The 14737-nt window shown below is 42.8% G+C and overlaps 1 protein-coding gene across 5 annotated transcripts in view; it reads left to right on the forward strand.

Annotated features, from left to right (window-relative positions):
* The window catches only part of PLCXD2 (phosphatidylinositol specific phospholipase C X domain containing 2), a 50445-nt gene that overhangs the window by 16242 nt on the left and 19466 nt on the right, over positions 1–14737 (forward strand). The gene's annotated exons all lie outside the window — the stretch shown is intronic.

A 14737-nucleotide genomic window follows, 5' to 3' on the forward strand; every position in this document is an offset into this window, starting at 1 on the left:
GGTTGAACAAGAAGTGAGCTACTGGCCAGTGTGTTCAACGTGCAGATCCACCTCTAGCCAATCGCAAGATGGGAAAATGAGGACCTCCACCTGTGTGAAGGGGAATTTCCCCAGCAACTTCACAAAATGCTCAGATGAGCCAAAAATAAATAAAAGACCACCCCTCAGGCTTGGATTGATTTGCTTCTTGCAAATATGATGAGTCAAGTCCATAAGCACATTTTCTGCTTAAGTATAGGCCATATGAAAGAAACGTATCTTATTGCTTTGCAATGATTAATAATCCTTGTTAAAATAGGGTCATGAATTCCGTTAGTGAACTGTTACTAAATTGGAATCATCCGGTTCTTAAGGAAGAAGAGATCCTAAGGCTCATTTGACCCACCTTCCTAAATTTGCAAATGGAGCGACCAACCTCCAGTGTGAATTTGCAATGTGAAGTTCACACAAGTAATCAGAGCAGAACCAGCACTGGGATTGAAAGCTCTGAGCTGAGGAACGACAAAGAAAATGTTTCCTCAACTGAGAGAAGGTTACAGTGCCCTCGTGTGTCCCTACATAGAAATTATTCATGTCTTTACAAAATAGAGAGTCACTTTAATCTCTCCTTCAAGTTCCTGCATTGGGATGAGGGCAGGTATTTAGCACTAAAAACAAACCCTGCGATCACCATGTTTTAAGTAAATATGCAGTGCATTTGACTTATTTAATCATTAAGGATATGGAAGCAACAATATCCCTAGAGCCGCTTTGTGTGGATTCTGGTTGAACAGACTTGGATTTCTGTCCCAGGCCACTTGAGATCTCTGTAGCCCTGAACTAGTCACAAAACCAGCCTGCCCCTCAGTTCCTCATCTGTAAAATGCTGGTAATCACTGGCCTGCAGGATTGTGGCAGAGATGAAAATGTTGTGGGATCTTTTACCTCAATCGCTGGGGTTCGTGGTCTCGCCACTTGGAAGAATGAAGAAAGAGGTGGACACAAAATGAGCAGCAGGCCAAAGTTTATTAGAGTATAAGATTAGAAAGGAAGAACAGTAAGAAAGCTCTCTTCACAGAGAGGGGGCATTTGAAAGTGAGTGCCCACCGATAATAGGAAAGGGTCCTTGTTTTATAAGGTTCTGGTCATCCCCACCCCCCCAACTTCTCCCTTGTTCCTTCTCACATTTTACCTTTATTGGCTGGATAATTAACTCTAGGTGTTGGGTTGTCCATTCCTGATTGGCTTGTTTCCATTGTATGAGGGATGGTCTAAGGCCACATCATTCCTTGTGGGTCATAGGTTTTATGGTCTACTAATTTTTAGGTCTTTTGTCAAATTCCTGAGAGAAATCGGGGTGGGGGGGGAGTAGGTGGTCTCTGTTACATTCTTAAGAGGAACCTTATGCCTGAGGGGGTTTGCCGTGGTCAGACACTCCCACCATTGTTCCAAAATACGTGTTTTTCCCCACCCAGGACCTCAGGTCCTATCCTTTCCCTCTCTGCCTACTGAATCCTATCTTTTCCTATCATAAAATGAGATCATGTAAGCAAAATGCCCAGCTGGACATTTGGGTACATAATAAATACTCAGTAGATTGAAGTAGTTGTTATTGTCAGACGTGAGCCCTTACCAGGGATCACCTGCCGAGTACATGAGGAAGGAATGGAATGCAAATGCTGGGGAGATGGACAGATTGTCTTTGGGATACTTTTAGCTCTCCGATTAAAGAGGTTTGCATCAGCTCCAGGGGCAGAGGGAAAAGGAGTTAATTTTTAAAGAAATATGTACTCGATATATGATTCGTCCAAAATAAATTCTTCCTTCAGATGGGGAAATTTAAATGGAACTAGGCCAAATGGCTCTCCCATAGGTGAAATTTCTTTCAGAGATAACATCTGGTCCCTGGCACCAAGGGTCCAGCAATCAAAGAAAAAGTTTCTACTCTGAAAAAAGGTCTGAAAATTGGATTTATTTATGTCATTGACCCAGTTCTTTTCGAAGTCTTTATTTTTTGAGAGGGGTAACTATATTCAAATCAATAAGAGCAGAGGTGAAAAACAATAGCTGGATGAATTCATCCTTTGATTTTAATTTGCCTTAACTGTTTATTTGATGAAACAAACTATCTCAGCCTAAGTGTTGGGCAGAACTGCAGTAAATCAAGTTCTTGCCCCAACGAGCGAAGGTTCCCTCCTCCCTCCAGTAATTCTCACAGCCATCCTTTTCATACACGTGGGAGGGAGATATCATTACGTACACTACAAGGAGACTTGACTGTTTTTTTTTTAATTTTTCTTATGTTTATTTATTTTTGAGAGAGAGGGAGACAGAGTGTGAGCCGGTGAGGGGCAGAGAGAGAGGGAGTCACAGAAGCCGAAGCAGGCTCCAGGCTCCGAGCTGTCAGCGCAGAGCCCGATGCGGGGCTCAAACCCACGAACCGTGAGATCATGACCTGAGCTGAAGTCAGACACTTAACCGACTGAGCCACCCAGGTGCCCCGAGACTTGACTTTTAATTGTTAGTGGAAGTGCAGAGTCTGGCGATTCTGTCTGTACCTTTCAGGAGCTTGTTGGAGAATTGAAAGAAATAGTCCAATAGTAGGTGAGCCGGAAAGGTGGTGGGGTGAAGGAACACGTCGCCTATGCATTGATCCTCGATCTTTTTTGTCCTTACATCACTGGGGAAAAGGAAAGGAAAGATTGGGCCGGCCTCTGTTTTCTAAATGCTTATTCTAGATACCATTGTCCCTGGGAGGTTTCCTTAGATGATGGCACTCCAAGAACAGATAAAAGGCTGCTCAGAGCTTGCAAGCCTCGCCCCTGGGGTCGTTCATCCTTTCTGGGAATCCGGTGCCTTTAAAGAAGGCAAATGCACACACGAAGCCAAGGCATTTATTATTTATGGGCAGCTCATCGAGCTTACCTCTGTCTGTGGAGGAACAGAATGGAAGCGTGTGAATCCCAGCAGTGAGACACCATGCTCAGCAGCACCGCGCAGTGGGAGGCAGCACGCTCAGCCACACGTGCAGCAGTGCCACGTCAGCTCCAGAAGGCTCTACTCTGCACGGTTGCGGTGCTCTTCTGGGTAGTGGCAAGCTTGAGCTGGACTCTCCTTGTGGTCGTAAATCTTTAGTCAACTAACAGAAAGGTATTGCCTGACTCACACTTGCAAGTCTCCTATTTGTGTGGATTAACTGAACAGTATATCGTGTGGCTGCTCTCGTGACCTCAGTAGCATTTGTGAAACTCGCTCTTCCTGGCGTTTGTCTCCTTTTCTGCATTGTGCTCTTGTGTCTTAATACATTGCCTTTCTCCGTAGAATGGCCCTAAAATTTATACATCTTGCTTTTATGGATGCTTAACCTTGCTAGCCCTGTGATAGGGTTTTAATTCCAGCATACTTACGAAAGACTTTTCGTAAAGGGATCTTTTTGAAGACCATCTCAATCAGAGAGAAGCCTCCTCCTGCTTTCCCGCCTTCTCCCACCTTCATGTGGCACCACCCCCACTCCCCAGCCAGGTGTACCCCCTGCCTGCAGACTCCAGCCCAGGCAGGGTGCCAGAGGCAGAGAGGGACAGTCCCGCGAAGGGGAGCCCTGCTGTGATGGGGACATAAACAGGGCTGGACAGAGACACGGTTTGCTTTGAGCAGCTTAATAGTGCAGCACCCCTTCACTGTCTCGTTAAACCCTACTGGTTCTCGACTTAGAGAAAAAGGCAGAACTGAGACGGTACCACACCTTTGAAAACTCCCTGTTAGGTTTGTTCCCTCCCCTGAGTCTCCCTTGAGCTCTGCAGGCCCTGTGATTCCCTCTTTGTTCCCCCTTCAGATTCCCAGCCTTCCTCCGGGCCTCCCACCCTCCTGTCTCCCTTTCCTCAGCGGAGCCCTTCAGGGCCTTCCAAGTTTCTGTCTCCAAGCTCGCACGTCCCACCCCCGCTTAATACTGCTTCAAGTGTGTCTGAAGCCGTTGGTGCCCAAGATGAATATTTCAGCTGTGCTTAGCAAACAAAAGATACCACAGTTACCAGGACTCACTCTGCTTAGAGGAGAGTGTGTATTAAAAAGGACCTTTTTTTCCTTATCACATGTTCATATTCGAGATGAAGAGTTTACTATGTGCACTAAAAAGAGCTTTTCTTTCTCTCTCTCTCTTTCTTTCTTTCTTTTAAAAAAATCTTGCTTATTTTATAAGAAGTCACTGGTAAGAACCTGTGTCAACTGGCACCAAATCTGCAGTTTACCCAAGGTCCCCTGTGGACTGGTCCCTTCAGCTCCCACTCTGCTGGTGCACCCGTCCACATGGCTGTCCCTGGGAGCCCACAGTCCTGGCAGAACTGGCCGTCATGAGTCAGGAAGATGCCAGAGAAGGAGCTGAACGGGCGTCCACAGAAAGAGCTGAACAGTAAGGGATCTGGAGTCCAGTTGAGCCAATGATCTCTGAAGGGCCAGAGGGGTCCCTCGTACTCCTTGTCACCATCTGAGTCTGAGAGTGGACACTGGTGCTAAGGGAGTGAGTAGTTCCTAAATAGCTCTTCTTTCTAAACTTGGCCTTGCTGATAAGTTCCATGTGCATACTGAGGTGTATGTTTAGCCATTTCTAAAATTAAGTAGTGGTGTTTCCAATCCTTCAGATTCTGTGTCTCCCCCCTCTCTCTACCCCTCCCCCACTCATGCTCGCTCGTGTGCTCTCTCTCTCTCTCTCTTTCTCTCAAAAAGAAACATAAAAAAAAATTGTATGAAGAACAGAGTCATCTGGGTTCTAGGTAAATCAAGGCATAAAATCCTCTTATTTTCTCAGAAAAAATTTAACCCTTTAAAATGACTTAACAAAGCATCCGACTCTTGATTTTGGCTCAGGTCATGATCTCGTGGTTTGTGAGTTTGAGCCCCATGTCAGGCTCTGCACTGACAGGCTGCTTGAGATTTTCTCTCTCTCTCTCTCTCTCTGTCTCTCTCTGCCTCTCCCTCCCTCTCTCAAAATAAATAAATAGACTTAAGAAGATAAAAAAAAATATGTTTAAAAAATAAATTAATTGGGGGCGCCTGGGTGGCTCAGTCGGTTAAGCGGCCGACTTCGGCTCAGGTCATGATCTTGTGGTCCGTGAGTTCGAGCCCTGCGTCGGGCTCTGTGCTGACAGCTCAGAGCCTGGAGCCTGTTTCGGATTCTGTGTCTCCCTCTCTCTGACCCTCCCCCGTTCATGCTCTGTCTCTCTCTGTCTCAAAAATAAATAAACGTTAAAAAAAAATTTTTTTTAAATAAATTAATTAAATAAAATGGCTTAACAAGGCACCAGGCTGTCATCTCTGAACCTCAGAGATGGACGGACAGTATCTGGAGAAGCTATTCAGCTGGGCCTCTCAGGTGCTGATCCCAGTTCCATTTGGGATCTGTTCTCTCTTCCTTTCCTCCTTAAGAGATGGGAGAAGAGTAGTCTCTTTCTTTGGCTTAAACACGTAATATCTTTTCCCTTTTTAAAGTATGATACTGCTTGTCTTCTGCTGTTTGCACTTTGGGTCTAGTTGAGCCTATATTCCTACCCAGAAACCTTCTGGTCATATGAATGACGTAGCTCTGTTACGATAGAGTGTAAGCAAGGTTGTGGTCTTTTGCATTTGGGTATCCCTTAATATCCTTTAGTTCTTGCTGTTTGGGGAAGGGGAGGAGTCTTCCTTGCAGCTCAGATCTTATTAACTTGCCCTGGACGTTTTTTTTAGGATCTGTATTTTACCTTAATTTGGAAAAATTAATTTGACATTCAGTGCCATTTTCTGCAGCATCAGCTCCAATGGGTAACTGGCAAAACAACTGCATCTGTTTTCTTGCAAGCTGCCTGCATTACTCTGGCCTCACTTGACAGGGTATAGGCTAATAATCAGGGAAAGAACATGTAAATGACAAACCATGTGACCCAAAGTTCAAACTGAGATAAAATAGACAAGCCCTAATTGAACATTCTAACATTCCTAATAGACAATGCATACACTTTCAATGTATGTTTTAAGAGCAAGCTCATAATGGACGAGACTGTCCTAGGTGTCGATAGAGATGATACGATTAAGTCCTGATAAAAGTCTGGAGTTTACGTGGAGTTTAGATGGCACCTTAAAAAATGAGCTCAACATAATAATTGTCTTTAAAAGAAATTTTGCATAATAATTATTATGTTTATTTGAAGCTCTATGTTGATATTAGTAAAAATACTTCCCATGAAGTGGTGCCTTTTTTTTCGATTCTTAAAAGCATACTTTTCGAAGTAATTGTAGCATGGTGTCTTTTTCCTCCTGAATAAGAAGTTTATCTGGATTTCATCTCAGATGGGCCAGTTTTAGTGTTAGCATATACACACAAACATGTACATAAAAGCTTTGGTAACTGTGAGACATTAGTTCCAAACACCCCTATCATGACCCCGCTATGAAGGCTCACTGGCTAAATGTTTGCTGTAACAACTTGTAAATTCATTTCACCTGGAATTCACGAGTCAAAATCCCCTCAGAATGAATTCACTCATGTGGGCTGGCAAACACCTTGAAGTTGCAGGGATATCCAGGCGAGAAGATGGAGAATGTTGTTATCCATGGCTCAGCGGCTCACCCAGCAGGCTTGAGTTATGTGGATGTGCTCTCCACTTCCCATATCGGTGAGAATGTCTTCTAAAAGAGTCAAAAGCCTATGAATAAAACAGGTGAGCCCAAGAGGCCTGAAAAGCCCATACATGCAAAGAAAATTAGGAGGTGATGAAGCATATTGAGAGAGGCAAATTAACATCAACGTGGTCATGCCCCTGTGCCTAGGAACTATGCATCAATATTTTCAAATGTGTAAGAAGATATGGAGAAACTTCTGAAAGTAGTGTTGATTCTGGTATTTGGTGTTTAAACTATATTATGGAAAAATTCTTTTCTTGGATGGGTATCTCAGTGTTTGAGTGTTGCAGCGATATTTGTGAACTCTGATGGGTCGGGAAGACATTGCCGTTTTTTCCATTTCAATAATAGAAAGAGGCTGGATTTGTTTTTCAGTACTTGTTTTAGTACAGAAATCTCTTGAGGATGTCTAATGCTATGATGTTAAAAATAGAAAGTTCAAGAATAAAGAATATCCTTGGAACTTCCTCTCCTATACTTTCAAATTCTGTAGTCAGTGTGTTTATTTATTCCTGAGTTATTTACATTGGAGCAGACTAGAGATAATTTATTATTTTATGTTTAGTGCCAGCTTACACTTAAACTGTAAATATGATGATCTGAACTTCCTCTTTTTGGTGTTGGTTCTGGATGTAACCTAAAATAAATCAGTTCAACTGCTAATTTCATTTTTCCTATTCAACCGCCACAGTAGATCCTGAATATAAAATGTTTAACGAAGTTTCACAACATTATTTAAAAACCGTATAATATCATCCAAGTGGAAGATGACACAAATTCTTTAATAGTGAAATAATAATAATGATATGTTTGAGCTCATTCTGTTGGCCAGGGACTCTTCCAAATGCTTACCTGAGTTAATCATCTAACCTTAACCACAAACCATTGATGTTGGTACTGTTGTTATTTCCATTTCACAAATGAGGAAACTGAGGCACAGCACTTCAGTCCCATAGGTAGTAAGCAGTAGAGCCACAATTATGAACTTAGGCAACCTGGCACCAGACCCCATGCTCTTACCCACTGTGGTCACTCTCCATCTAGCTTATTCAGAGCTATGGTAATTCATCAAGTTGGGTCTCAGGACTGAACATTCCTCTTGCTCAATTGGTACCTTGTAAATGTCAAGTCTGGGTCCTTTGGGGCTGAGGAGGCAGAGAAATTACTTGTTGAACTTGGAGATGCCTAGTGGGAATATTCAGAAGATAACTGGACAAAAGGGAATTGAGTTGGTTCCCAACTTATGAGTGTTCTGGCAGCAGGGAAGAGAACCTTCCAGTACTGGGGCAATTTATGGATAGATGTCCATGGAGAAACAGTTGCTGGAAGCATTGAGAGACATGCCGGTTAAGGATAAGAAGAGGTGCAGGGCCAGAGGTCCAGCCCGGACAAGTCAGATGTCCATTTGGCTACCAGAGAGTTCAGTCTAGAGTGATTTCTCAGCATTTTGTTTTTTTATCACTCAAGGAGTCTCTTTAGCCATTTCTATCCTGTTCACCACTCCCCCTCCCTCCACACACAATGATATTTTAATACCACAGATATACTGTATATCTGTTGAAGTACTGTGTTGCTTTATACATAAAAAGAGTGGGATTTTTTCATCCCCCAAGAACCGATTTCTGTCCCCTGGGACAGAATGTCACCCCATTGAGAACACATAGCCTGGAGGCACCGAGAGAGACATTGAATGGTGTGTGGTGGGAGTATGGGTTTCAGTAAACCAGCTTGGAGGGGGCTAATGGGCTTCAAAGTTAGAAGGGCTCACCAAAGGCGAAGTAGTATCTAGGGGGTGGGCGGGGGAGGGGGGTAGAGATTTTCTTAAATATGTGAGGTCAGAAGTTCTTTGTCATGGGGTCACCATCCCCACTTCCCCAGTGCCACCCAGAGATGTGATAAGGCGTTTCTTTTTCTCCTACTATTCACTTAACTCTCGTCTCAGTCTTCCTTCCGTGGCTGTAGGTCACCGTGTAATCTGAATTACCATTGTGTTTTAATGAAATGTATCATTTCAGGGTGTGTGGTTTGAATTTCCTATTTTATGTAGAGACCAGCTTCCCAAGAAGCTTGCTTTAAATTCCTTTTAATTAAGTGAGTTCAGAAAAAAAAAAAAAAAAATGGCTGCTACTCCAAATTGCAAGAAATGGGTAATGAAAATGCTGTAACTAAAAACTGCTGTGTGCTCACTTGAGATCTAGTACTTCCGAACTAACAAACCTCAGAAAGAATCAAGTAGCAACTGGTATTCCAGATGAAGAGCAAACTGGTTGTCCCTGATGCCCAGAAGACCAGCTTATTTTCTTGGACCTGTTCTCTTCGACAATCTTGTAACCTAATGCTATCCAGGAGAAAATAACATTGAGCACACAGCTTGCTAACTCTTCCCATTCAGATCTCTTTCCTCATGATTTTGCTGCCACGATGACTTTATTCCGAACTCTGTAACCCAGCCCCTATCTCAAAGGTCCTTATTAACCTTACATAACCTCATTGAATCACTTACTAGAAAGCGTGGTAAGGAAAGTTACGTTCTCCCAATATTTTTCTTCTTCACAAACAAACAGTGGTTATCCAACTGATCAAAAGGCAGGAAGTAGGAATTCCTGGAATGAAAGATATGGTGAAGAAAGCTTTTACCAAGATATGGGAAAGGCAGTCCGCCCGATTATTATTTGAAGATTTGAAAGTGCTAGAAGACCAACGGGACAAGGTGATCCCAGAAGTCAGAAAGCTTGTTGGGAAAAGAGGACCTGCTATTTATGGCAGCAGGTGTCAAGCCTGGGTGCACAATAGAATCACTTGGGGGTTTTCCAAGTTTTCCATTCTCAACGCCCACCCCAGAGAAATTCTGACTCAATGGGTCTGGATTGGGTCTTGGGCACTGTTGTGTTTAAAAGCTCCCTGAGAGGATTCTGATGTGTACCACCTGATTTAGATTTCAAAGTGTTTTCACATACATTAGCCAGGGTTTTGTACACCTAAAAACAGGAAAGGGAAACATTTGTAATGCCTGTTGATTGTATAAGGGAACAGTAGGAGAAAGAGTAGTAATTGTGAAAATGCAAGGTGAGCAGAAAAGAATTTTCCAAATATTGGACAAAAAAGCCTCACCTTTGTAGGGCTAACATTAGAGATGCTAGCAGTCCATTGAGTGCAGAACATGAAGGAGGAGCTTGTGTGGCCACATTTCTTGCTCTGTGTAGACTGTTCCTGAGATGACAACAAAATCCCCTACCCAGAGTCTGAAAATAGTCATCTAATATTTGATGTCTGGTAGTTCCTAAACCTTATTGAGTCCACTCTATAAATGAGAAGTATGGGAGGAAAGAAGAAAAACATTTGTTGATAGTCAAGATGTATGTCAGAAAATATCATGTTAATATTTCCAAGTCCATTTTGGGCAGTGCACATGATCTGCATGTATAGGCAGAAGACGTGCCCCAACCGTGACCTTCACAGCTTTCAAATAGTTATAAGTAATAATTCCACACATGAAAGTGGCGATTGACAACCTTGGTTATAGCTGAAGGAGAAGTAGAGCCAACACGGGGCTCTCCCATTGGGGGGAATAGAAGTCAAGTCACAAGGAGGCAGAAGAAAAGTAAGTTGTGATCAGAAAGTAAGAATTCAGAAAGTAAGATACTGAATTTTAAGATGTTAGAAATGGGTGATGACAAAGCTTAGGCTGTGACCAAGAGAGAGAGTGGCAGCTCCTGTGAACAAAGTAAAAGCTAAGCTGTTGTCTTCATGTCCACCAATAGATGAAGAGGGACAGCACTTCAGGTGCAGAAAAGAAAATCTTCCAGACCCTAAATATTTAAGATGCGGACTTCCAATTAATTACCCCTCCTCCCTCCAGTTTCTAACTCACAGAGCATGGCTAGTAAGAATAGCAATAGCTCAGCACTTCTACAAGTCAGCATTGTTCCAAGCACACCGTACCCATTCCAATATTCACAACGAGTTTTGTGACAAGAGGCACTGTTAAGCCCATTTCACAGATGAGAAAACAGAAATAGGGTAAGCCGCTTGTCCATTATGGGCTACAAATGCTGGGGAGAAGCTGTAGACAGGGTTAGGTGAGAGAATATTTTATGGAAAGTTAAGTTCAGCTAAAGAAGTGGACTAAGTCCAGGAGGAGGCCTGCCTATCCACGGATATTGGATGCCAACAGATGCCAGGCTTCGTGTAGAGACCTGGTGAGAGAGGAGTCTAAACTAATGCACAGGGATCATAGAGAAGAGTCCTGAACACCGGTGTTTGGAGTTTGAATCTGATTTGGAAGGGGGGAAGGAAGAAGAAAATGACATAATCAGCACTTTATCTTGAGATGATTCACTTTTGAATATGAACAAACTGGAGAGAGGCTGGAATGAAAGGGATTAGGTCAGGGTCCTTTTGGTCCGGATTATATGACAGATAATGAGTGTATGAGCAGGGGGGTTATCCGTTGAAGGTTAAAGAAGAGGTGAGTTTGATCTATGTTGCAAAAGTCAAATGCAAAGTTTTGGTAACTGGGTGGATGAAGAGAGTGAGGGAGAGGGGAGAATAAAATCCAAGGTTTCAAGTTCGAGTCACTGAACTACCAACAGAAACTCAGAAGAGGCACTTTGAGGGGTGAGAGGAACAGCGTGAGTAGCTGGACTCTGAAAATACGCGATTTGATGTCAGTGAGCAGGCTATCGAGGTGGGAGAGTTCAACAGGAACTTGGAAACACGTTTGGAATTTAGAATCGGAGCTTGAAACGAAGATTTTGGTGTCATCTGCACAAAGGTGCTATGGGAAACCTGGGGAATGGGTGAGATCTCTGGAGGTGGGAAAAGGAAGAAAATAGAGAACAGATCCTTGGAAAATACTTACATCTGGGGGCAAGGAGGAAGAGGAACCAGCAAAGGAGACAGAAGGAGAGTGGTAACAGAAGAATAGGAACATCTAGAAGTTTGCATCACAGGACACATGGGGATGGAAGGTTCCAGAAAAAAAAAGCTGACTTAGCAAACCGTCAGAGAAACCCAGAAAAATTAAGCCGTTTGGGTTGGTTGAAAGGTTCTAAGGATCAGGACAGGAGATGGCCTCAGGCGGGAAGGAGGGAGTGGAGAAAAAGAGGCAAAGGCAGCAGGGCTGGGCAACCTTGGAAAGTTTGAGCATGAAGAAAAGGAAGACAGTGGCTGCAAGGGATAAGACGTGAGGGAAAGTGCTTTGTTTCCTTCTTAAGGTAAAGGGCACCAGTTAAACCTATGTTAGAGATCGATGAGCCACAGAGAGGGATGAGTGAGGATGCATAGGTACTGTCGGTAGTTAAGCAAAAATAAGTAAGCAGCAAAAATACTGTCCACGGCAGAAGTCCCAGCAGGATGAGGTCCTAAAACTGTTTCAAACCTTATGATAAAGCAAACCAGAGCTCATGGAGCTGCCGTCCTTAACTCCCACACAACAATAAGGCCAGGGCCAATTAAACAGACATTTCCTCCTCTTCTGGAGGAATGCATGAATTTAATGCACGCATCCCAGGGCAAAGGGGGAGAAGGAGCCGTCACTATAGGCAACCTTAAAAAGTAAAATAACTTCTATCGAGTATAGGAAGAAGAAATCTTGCTAATGAATTCAGGCTATACAATATTAGGATTTTCTTTTTATAAGAACTGTTAGCAAATTGCGTGACTTGTAAATATTCTATGTGCAGGAGAAGGGAGGGTATTTTTACCCTGTGTTTTGAAAAACAACTAGTTAAACGCACTCAGGCCTGAAGGTTACTTCACTCACTCTATATGAGGTAAAAGCTTCCTGGGGAAAAAAAACCAAAAAAGGTGGAAAAGCAAAAATATTGGTAGTGGTTAATGAGTGATGGCTGGCTTTGACTGCTGTAGGTAGTGTAGGTAGGACAATGCTGTAGAACATTCAGCAAACAATCTGTTCCATTGTCCCATCCTTTCCTATCAAGGGGATGGAGGGGTATGGCACTGCACATAGGATGTCAGAAAGGAAAAGAGGAATTGGAGAAGGGAACAAAGAGATAGACTCAGTGTTCCTAAGGAATGTGCACACCCTCCCTCTTCTGCGGGATGGCCTGGGCACCGTGTGTGTCCCTGTGTATTCAGAAATGGTCCCTGGGGCCCCATTGCTGTCACATTGCTGCACAACCCTCGGGCATGAAGAAAAGCATTGGAGGTTGTTAGCACATCTCTGTCTGGAGGTTGAAACTGGGCTCAGCACCAAGAGAACACCAGAAGGGATTTGTCTCTTCTCCGTGCTTGGATAATGGCTATTCCCTGAGACCCAGGGAAGAATTAAGTTCAACGTGTGCCTCACACTATATTACACACTCAGTCCTGAACAGCTGGGCTGCTAGTACAATTTAAAAAGAAGAGAGAACTGGCTGTTCACCATCAATGTATAATGTATTCATAATAAATCTCTCAATGAGGAGGTATAAAGATTTCCTGTTGCTGCATAAGCCAAAGGAACAGAGCATTAGGCAAGTATCCAGTGAGTCTCATTAACAGAAACAACCAATACGGAAAATCCAGGGGGACTTGCTCCACATTTCTGTTAGTAATGGCAATTTTTTTACCTGAAATATGCTAGTAATTTTCTCGCTTGTAAAATTGACTTTGCCTAAGGATTAATAAATATGCTTTTTCTTAATAGTTACTGAATAGCCTCCATGTTCTAGAGACTGTATAACAAAACATTTCTTGTCACCTTTTTTCTTTTTTTCTTTTTTGCTTTATTTCTGAGAAGATAAAATAGTAAAGCCATCCCAGATTGATTTATTTTAAAAGAAAATGGAAATAACATATATTTAAAATTTAGTCAAGGGGAACCTGGGTGGCTCAGTCGGTTGAGAGTCCGACTTTGGCTCAGGTCATGATCTCACAGCTTGTGAGTTCGAGCCCCGCGTCGGGCTCTGTGCTGACAGCTCAGAGCCTGGAGCCTGCTTCTGCTTCTGTGTCTCCCTCTCTCTCTGCCCCTAACCCTCTCGCGTTCTGTCTCTCTCAAAAATAAATAAACATTAAAAAAAATTAAAATTTAGTCAAAAGAATAATTGATAATAATGAACCCTATGAATTAAAAAATTTTGGTTCTAGGGGCACCTGGGTGGCTCAGTCAGTTAGGCATCTGGCTCTTGGTTTCAGCTCACGTCATGATCTCACAGTTTGTGAGTTCGAGCCCCGAGTCAGGTCTTGCACTGACAACCCGGAGCCTGCTTGGGATTCTCTGTTTCCCTCTCTCTCTGCCCCCTCCTGCTTGCACTGCCTCTCCCCAAAAAAATAAATAGACTTTAAAAAATTATAAATAAATAAATAAATAAATAATTTTGGTTCTAAAATGGGTGTTAGTGGTTAAGAACAAAGTTAGTAAGGTCAGAACAAGGACATTCTCCTCCTACACTTTGCTTGCCAAGTGCAGTCACCTATGTGGGGTCCCCAGTGTCAGAGCCAGTCACAGAGCCATCTAGCTGCTGGTAGATAGAAACCAATGACAAATGAAAGATACCTGTCAGAGATAATTTTCACACACGCACGCGCGCACACCCCCCCCCCCCAACACGATAATTTTCACTTTAAGTTACTCCTGAAATTTTTTCATACCAGAGTTAGAACTGTGTCTGTCATAGTCACTTAGACTTTATAACAATAAGATCATCTCAGTGTCTAGGTGGATAACTACCCTCTTTTCTCGAAGGCAGAGGAATGGAACGTACATTTGATCATTTAATAGCCAATTTGACTTTTTAAAATATGTGTCCAAAAAGAGGGTTCTGTTGAGTAACCTGTGTTGAGCTCTTAAAAATCATTATCTGATTTGTCAAGAAATTATTCCCACTGACTCAGGTGTTTACAATAGTAAAATAGCATGTACAATAACATAAAAAATAGTATACATAATAGCAATTGTCCTCTTTAAAATTCTGCCTTTCCTGGAATTTAAATGCCTGTCCCAGAATGATCGAGATAGATGTAGGGTTTTCATCTTTGTGTCAATGGCTGCATGAATAAAGCAGATATGCCAGCATTAAGCCACCTTCTGTAAGAGACACGTCAGCCACCTCAGTTTGTCGTCTTAGGAATATTCTTTAGCAAACATCTTTGTTTTCCAAACATT

Source organism: Panthera onca, chromosome C2 (genome assembly GCF_046562875.1).
Source record: "Panthera onca isolate mPanOnc1 chromosome C2, mPanOnc1 haplotype 2, whole genome shotgun sequence".
Classification (NCBI taxonomy): Eukaryota; Metazoa; Chordata; class Mammalia; order Carnivora; family Felidae; genus Panthera; species Panthera onca.